This window comes from Aphis gossypii, chromosome 1 (genome assembly GCF_020184175.1).
Source record: "Aphis gossypii isolate Hap1 chromosome 1, ASM2018417v2, whole genome shotgun sequence".
NCBI classification, from domain to species: Eukaryota; Metazoa; Arthropoda; class Insecta; order Hemiptera; family Aphididae; genus Aphis; species Aphis gossypii.
This window is the reverse complement of record NC_065530.1, coordinates 53,541,912-53,551,562: the sequence shown is the minus strand read 5'-3', so window position 1 is coordinate 53,551,562 and position 9,651 is coordinate 53,541,912.

Genomic DNA, 9,651 nt, shown 5'->3' with positions numbered 1-9,651 from the left:
TTTATGTGAGTGGAGTTGTAAGATATGGGTGTACCCTGAAAATGTTGGTCTATTATTACTACGCAACCTATACTTTAAATACTTATATGTTATAACTTATAAGTATAATATATATATATATATATCAGTTATAACTCATAAATTACTCGTCCGAATTCTAATTTTTATACATCGAAATACTTAAAAAAATATTCTGCTTCAGTATATGAAATTAAATACATATAGTATGTATTCGCATTCAAAAAAAAAAAAAAAATTAAAAAAAAAATTTGTTTTATTTTAACATTAGATATTCATTTAATAACGAATGTTTGATAAAACCATTCAGCAGTCAGCTTGTATTTATATTATATATGTTATATATATGAAGTTAGTCATGGCGTTTTCCCACATATAATAAACGGTGCAATGCATCTTGTATAATATATATTATGTTTATTATATTCATGTATATTGTATATCATCAATCCTCTCTATAAATAGACCACAGACGAACTACCCAAGTTGTATCGTATTATATAAATATACATATTAATATAGGTACCTATTACTATGTAGAATGTATTAATATTGCTTGATTATAATATTATATATGTTTTGTCTAGTGCCCAGAGACCATTATACCTATACATGGATTCTTACCGGTTTTATTTGTTCACTGTAGATGATCCATAAAAATAATCGTCATTACAGCTATACAGTATACAATATACATAATATAGCCATATAGGTATAACAGTAAAATAATATTAATATATTATACATTATTATACAAACAGCAACAGCTGCGACCACGGGAAAATCGGATTATTCAACACTATAATATATCCATACGTGATGACGTCGCCGTCTGCCGCGTATACTCCCTTACTAACACAACCCCGACGAAAAACCCACCCGCTCGCCGCCGGAACCGGATATGACGTTATCGCGCGCGCGTTTATGGCACATTACATATAGGCAAGGTACATAATTTACATAGCACTTAATCCCTCGAATAATATATATTGAAGCAGACCATTTGATTTTCGAATAAATTGCATAGGTATACATAATAGTATAATACTCACGCTCGCTGGCCATAGCAGTCGATTCTATTTCAGCCGTTTCAGGATAAGAATATAAATAATAATCGAATAAAAAAATATAGTTTATTACCTAGCAGAAGATAACCAATTGCCTAGTGAAAAAATGCAGCTTTAAAATATTGTGTTATTACGATAATAATTTTCATAATTTGATAATTGATAAATGAGGTACCATAAATACTATATAGTATAACTACATATATTATGTAATAATAATGTACTCACATAATTTCACCTAAGCTGTATAGAGTGTGAGTACACATGTGATACAAAGCATAGGTATCAACAAATTATAATTGTTCATGGGAAGCTATTTTTAGGGGGCGCTGGTGAGACGAATATACGCTAAAAAAAATTATTAATAATATATTTTTAACGAGAGAAAAATAACCATATGTGTGTTAATTTACTTCAAGTATTTATTATTGGTATAATATATTATGAACAGCCAACATATGGTTTGAGAGGGATGTAGATATATATTTGGAATTCCTGTATAATTTATATTTATTAAACAAAATGGATGCATGTTAGCGAAACGTATCAACACATACGTCACAAAACCGTTAAAAACAGTTAGTACTAATCACTAAAGTAAACATGTGTGCCAGTTTAAAACAAATTTGATATTATACATTTTAAATACATGACGATGATGGTCGAAAAATGTATATTATTATGCAATATTAAATATGCCTATACTTACAGCATTAATAAGGTGTGTAATGTGTATTAATATTATAATTAATGCGCATCGTTATCTTAAAATATTTATTAAAAAGTTTATTATTATTTTTTATATCGTTTACTAGTTTATTATAAGCTATTAAATTATAATAATTTATACATAAGGTATATAACATTATACAAAAAAAAACATAATATATCACTGCGATGTATAAATTATTTTAATTATTTTATAATCCTAATAATAAATATTATTATTAATTTGTATAAATTAAATTTTTGTTTTGTATACCTACTCGATTTAAAATAAAATGTTGTTTCATAAATGTTATTACAATTTCGCATATCGTACCTACATAGTACATACTATATTATAATATATAATAATAGAGTACCTATATTGAATATAGGTATAATAATTTTGTATCAAATCATTGAGAATTTAATTATTTATACAATTTGTATGTAGATAATATTATTAGGGGTGGCCTATGCCTCTTGTCCGTGACTGCAGGTGGCGGTGGCTGCACAACGTATATTATATAATGTTAATAAGTGATACGTGAAGGTATTTTGAGTGGCATCGCGTGTCTGCATTTAACAGATGCCTATCATAAAAATTAAATATTTTATTTTAATAATTAATGAGAACCAACAATACAAGTATGAAATAAATCATCGAAATACATTCACATATTATATTGTTTTACATATAAACTTCATCATTATCGTATATAATGTAGGTTACATTTACGGTTAAAATAATCTACGCATACAGTTTTATATGTATAGGTATATAAAAAAGTTTTGCGTGCTCAAACAATACAGTTTATCTTTGAACGAATTGAATTTCGTAAGGTAATGCTGTGTAATTTTTTTGATTATTTATGTTAGAAAAATTATTGGAAAAAACAAAATTTTCGTCAATATACTTACCTAAATAACATAGACATTATAGTATAACCGGTGTGGCTTCTTGATCGCAAAAATAAGATAAACCATAAAAAACCCATCATAATTTTATTTTTATTTTTAAATATGTGATTATGGGACTGCAGTGTATTTTATACCGATACAGCCTGTATGTAGGTAATAATACCTATATATACGATATTATATTGGTACGTGGGAACCAGACGGCTGGATCGACCTATCGACTGGCACATACATATATACATATATATAGGGTATATACGTACAAAATTATAATGAAGATTGGAAAAAAAAAGAGTTGAAAAATAGAGGGTTTCCTCGGCAGTGGTGGTGGTACAAATGCGGTGTCGGTTGTTTAAATAATCGATGAGAAGTGCGCGGCGGCGTTAACGGGGCAACTCTTCGCCATTTATCAACGTTTCTCGTAACTCTGTACAGCCGGCGTGTGCGGCGTTCAACTGAGTCTCTCCTGCTGCCGCCACGGCACAACGTGTACTATACAGCCCATACACCGTGATCGCATTCAGTCCCTTCGCCGCCTGGTTTAATCCATCTATGTATATACGTATAATACGTTATTTATTGCAAAGGCTTATGCGAGGACAAAAGCCGTCCTCTTTCGTTTTTCTCCCCATCGTTCTTATATATAATATATAATATGTATGTACATAGTATATACATTAAAAGCCGATATAGATTTACTAATCGCTGAACGACTTAATTATATTGTCAATATACCTATTATACCTATATACTCATCTAATATTGCCTATATTATGTAATTGTATGTGCCTATTCTGCAGTATTGTGTGTTCTGTGTGCGTTTTTTTTTCTCCTCGTCTAAGTACACTATTTGTCCGAATTATATAAGTTGGCGGTAAACTAGTAACAGTTATACACTATAGCAATTATACTAACGACATAAGAGTGGAGAGCTGACGAAACTTAATTTTTATTAAAACGATTGGTTCGAGAAATAGGAAAAAAAGTCGTAAATCGTATATACCAGCGACCATCACGATTTATGCGAGACGCGAGTAGATCATTTTCTATTTTGTGTAGGTCATACTATATTATTATATTAGAGGTCCACTACCGAAAATGATGATGTGTATATGGATGATGTGGTTGAGCGTGTTTAGTTATAACTTATATAGGTAATAGGTAATAGGTAGGTACTTACACCTATATACCTTTATTGTTTTATCAATGTTTTATTTTATCAATTAATATATTATTTTAATAGGAACATAATGGAAATAAACCAAAAAGAGGAGTGGATTATTTTCATTCAAAAAAATAAATAAATTATAAGTTTGTTTGAAGTATCTTATACTGTTTTTTTTTTTTATCAATTATATTTTAATTTTCATATTGAATTAATTAATAGTAATTTTAAAATTCTTGTCATAAATTATTTTTAAAAGCATTATAGTAAAAAGAAAAATTTTTATTTGACAATAAGTCAAATAATTTAATAAATATAATATAATGCTATTTAAGAGAGTTAAATTTAAATCATACTATTAGAATATAATATAAACATCTTGCAAAAACTAAAAAAAATAAGACGTAAAATGGTTTTGCAAGGTATATGTGTTTAATTTTCTACTTTATAAGGACAGATTTTTTTTTTTTTTTTTAAACACAGTGGTCCGATTGTGTCCCAGTACCTACGCTTCTGATGTAACTGCTATGTAGTTATAATTGAATTATAAATGGTTTATCATATTGAGTTACACTTTATAACATATTCTTACGGAAGTCACTGGACCTGTTATTTAAAAGAGAGAAAAAAATATATTTACGTTCGTCGTCGCATGCCCATTGCCCATATTATAATAATATTATCATACCTGTATCACGTTTTTGTTTCTTCATGTCAAATTGACCATGCAGAATTGTCGGTTTCTATTCACGACATTATATTTGGTACACCCGTTTGATAGATGGTTTTATTTTGATTTGTGCGATACCACATCTCGACAGGCATTGCAGTGTTTCACTAGAATGTTGCGCAAACCGCACAAGACGATTAAAATAATAAAACTACGTCTCTGCACATAAAAACAAACACACTCTCACACTGATGCACAATACTTATACAGTTATACGATGTATTCAATACAACAATCACAACTGCTGCAGTTTCGCGTATGATATAGGTATATACGTGTATATAGTGTTTAATACCTGTATAGTTACATATACGTGATACGTATATCCACGTTATATGTGTTGAGATATGTACGCTTTTTTATTAGAAAAAAAAAATGTTTAACCACTTTTAAGCATTATACAACAACGACTTTCGTTGTATATTTTAAAACGGGTGTTCAATAATATGAACGTTATATAATATAGTATGTCCGATGTCTTGTATATGATTTATCAAACTTATCAACTATAAAAAGAAATTACGAATTTATAAACCTCAATCATATTATATATTATTATAGTACTTAATTATGTATAATATATTATTTTATAAAGTAATACAAGCGAGTGGAAACGATGATAATAAATTGACTGCTGTATACGGGATGTGATGTTTCATTACGTTTGTCCCTATTATCTGTATATTTATTGAAAAAATTATTTTCTTATACAATTTTTTTACCTAACTCTGACAATTTATTTACATTAGTTAAATTATTTACAAAAATTGATTTTTTTTATTATAATATTTACAAGGTTGTATAAAAAAAATTATAATTCAGCACCATTTAAATGTGGATTTCACATTAATTATTTCACAGATAAATCAAGAATTCTATTTTCACTATTCAATTGCAATTATTTTCTTAATTTTTGATATTGAAATTTGAAATTTCAATTATTTTACCAATATTTTTTCCAAATTCAATTATACATAATAAAAAAAATAAATATTACATTGAATAAAAATATATCAATACCTATTAGAATGCATTGTTTTTATTCACTTTTTCTTAACTTCTAATATATGGCTTCGACAAACATAATTATTATTGATGACAGATGATTCAGGACTGCTAAATTTCCACACCACCCTAGAGGTATTAGTATACTAAGCGCGTTTTTTTTTATAGTGGTATCGCCAGCAGTCTTATTCCACTTATACCACAGATATATAATATGTATATCCTTATCCTTATCAAAGAAATTCATGACTATTGTTCTTGATTAGGATTTTTATATCGCTCCGCCATCCAATGTAGTCCAATATAACAATAGGTAAATACATCGGATAAGTATAAAATAATTAGTTTATTTATTGATATTTATTAATATAATAATTTAAAATCTAAAATAAAAGTTAAGCTAACAAACTATTAATAATATTATACGACCTGACCATCCGTGTATGTTCTTACTTGAAAAATCATATAAGACTGAATAAATGAACTTAATAATAATATGTGCATTGTGCAGAGTATATTGTAAACAAAAAAATATAAATTTAAAAATTTAAAATTAACAAAATTAATTTTGAATTTGTTTGTGTAATTTTCAGCGGTGTACTGAGCCATCAGCCAAATTATTACAAATCGAATATCTTGTTTATAATAATCGTATCAATCAAAGCTGTTTATCGTTTCGCCGTTCTCGATTTGTGGTAAAAAAAAAAATAGCATGGTCAAGTACGGGTACCGCTCTACTGTACATTAGATGCCGCGTGGAACACTATATGAGTGTTAATTTTGAATCCAATGATAAATATCATTGTACCTATATGAAAAACGATTCTGAACGGAGATGAATTGTCAGCCTAGGATGTGTATTTAAATTGGGTGGTGAAAATTTAACTGTATATAGGATAAAACCAATATAAACATTTGGTGAAAATTTCAAGTATTTACAGTGATTAGTTTTTGACCCATATAAAAAAATTGATTTGGTCGAAAACTGTTTTTCCGTCACTTTTTTTTTTGTTTTTCTCGATTTTTTTGAAAATTGTTGGAAAATATTTACTTTTGACTTCTATAATGCACCAAAGAAGCTACAGCATATTTTTTGATTACATTTCTGACACACAATAAAATAATAATATACCTAATTAATTAATTTATTATTTCCGAACTATCGGAAAATGTAAAACATTTTTGAGATCAACGCCTCACATGTTATATAGTTAACGTCGAATTGCTGTCAGCACACTAAATAAATTATTTTACTGTTATAGGTGTACCTATTCCTCTCCCTATAGTTACAGTCAACCAGATCTAATTTGTTACCAGAAACCAACCCCTGCAAAGTCAAATATCCAAGCAATTTTTTTACTGCAGTAAAAATTATCAATTGTCACAAAAAAATCACATAATTGTAAAACCAATACATACATCGCTCCTCTTGGAATTTAAAAATCATTGAGGGAAACTGGTGAAGGGTATAATCGCCATTACCTACCATATCACTCTGCGTACGGAGTAATATAAAAATAATATTATACACAGTATACACCTATAACACCTATAGGTACTATAATACTTACGCTAAACGAACGATCGGCGGGGCGGGTGGTAGTACGTGACGATGCACTCTGTATAGGTGTAGGAAATATTATACATACGTATAATATTTATATAATACGACGCTCACCGCAGCTGCAGCCTCAATAAAATGCATGCGCATCAGGCACGGCACTAGAATTTTTTTCCAGGGGAGGCAGAGTGGGGCAAATATTTTTTTTACGTGGGCTAAAATTTTTCAACAAATACTGAGGTTATTTTAATGAAATATAAATATTTTCGTATCATATAACATAATATAGCTATTATCTATATAGTACATACGTTTTATATTGTATGCTCTAAGAGTCTAAACAGATACCTAATATATACAAACTTTTGAATAGTTAAAAATGTTTTAAGAATAATGTCAAATATTTTTTTTTGTACCTTATGTAATAAAATGTCTAATCACACACCTTCAACAACTATATTCATAATGATGACATGATACACAAAAATGATAAGTTCTTTATGACTTTAATATTACATACCTTTGTGAATGAATAATTATGTTTCTATTACTTACCTACATTTCATAAATATAAATTAAAGTAATTGTGTTTAGTAATGAACAATTTGTTTCAATCATCTTTAATGCAATGATTTGGGATACGTTTATTTGTTCATTTTCAGCTAGTAATTTGTACTCAATAAAGGTAATAAAAAATAAATAAAAGATTTTTTCTTATTTTACAAATTTCAAAACACATTTTATTGAAATTGTAGTAAATTTTTTCCTTATTAGACAAATAATAAATTTAATTTATTCCTCAATTTGTTTAGTTGTGACAAATATATTATATAAGCTAAATATTGATATTTTACACAATATCTATCGTACATATTTTTTTAGTGGGGGGGCTAGCGAAGGGGCTGATCTGTTTTCTGGGGGGGCTAGAGCCCCACCTTGCCCCCCCTTGGCGCCGTGCCTGATGCGCATATCAAGCGCGTAATAATATTATTTGTATTTTGTACAAGGTGCGCGAAGATCGTAAATAGATCATAATTCATAATCATTATTATCGTTTACCTAGATCTCATCAGCTGTGCCCATGCATATCATAGTGTACGATGATCGTGGAAAAACAATTTAAAACCTGTGAAAATAGAAAAAGTTAAAAGCGTGGACGAGTGATCGGACATTCGGACGTATAGTATAATATACCTACGTAAGTATAGTGTGTACTGTAACACCTACTATACCTACATACATTACACCGAATAGTTGCGAATACCTAATATTATATCTGTTATTATTATTTATACACTATTATTCCTACCTATATTTATTATTAATAATAATATTATAATCTCTTTGTGTCGATTTCCTACATGTCGCGTGTACGCGTAGAAAGAGTTAATTACACGATTTGTGTGTACAATATTATTGTAATAATATTATTGTATTATACGCGCGCGCCAGCGATAAAGACAAAAACAAAAGGGTATATTATTATAATATAATATAATATTATGTAGGTACCTGTGCGCGTACACGCGAGACGCACTCACTGCGCGCGGACCATTGTTTTTCGTCGTTCTCTTCACCACCACGCGCGCGCCAACACCATTGTTGTCGCACGCCGGAATACCGTCTGGGCCGTACCCAAGGTCGATCGCGGTATAAACTTTTATCGTGTTAATATTTGATGCATAATAACAACAAAAATAATAATAAATAATAATAGTAACAGTAGTAAGTTAATGCGGAGGAAGAAATTTTAATAATATAATAAGTGTATAAATGTGTATAATATAAAGGCGTAATACGCAATGCGCATTATATTAAAGTCATCTCTCGAATAATTTCTGTATATTGACATATACCATTTACTTATACATCTTAACTAAACGCATTATGCTTTTTGGCAAAATATCAGAGAGAGAGAAAGAGAGACGACGGTTATTACTCACACAAAAACTTCTGAGTGATAAAGAAACTAACAATTAAACACTACTGAAGAGATGTTATGATTTTACGGTCAACAAAAGTATCAGCCGTATTGATTAAACGATTTTTTTTATAGAATGCAGTATTCACTAGTTGAGTGTAGTTTTAGTGTGTATCCCTCTGTCTCGTTTCTTTGATCAGTGGCATAAATCCAATGAAAAAAGGGGTGCTGAAATTCTATATTTTTTAATTATAAAAAATGGATAGTGTTAAACAACACCGCGAGTACTTCCTCCCTCACAAGTTGCGTCTATGTCTGATCTCGTATTTACATCACAATAAATACATTTTTAATGCATTTTTGTGATTATATCGACGATGTTACCGAGAGTTACACTTGTTAATATGTTAACATAACAAATGTAAGTAGTTAACCTAAAACCTACGATGATAGTAATATAAATAATATAATAATTTTTAGACCGCACTCGTCACGCACTGGCATATTATTAAAATCTTAATTTTGAGAAAAATGACGATATAATATAGTCTTTGCTCG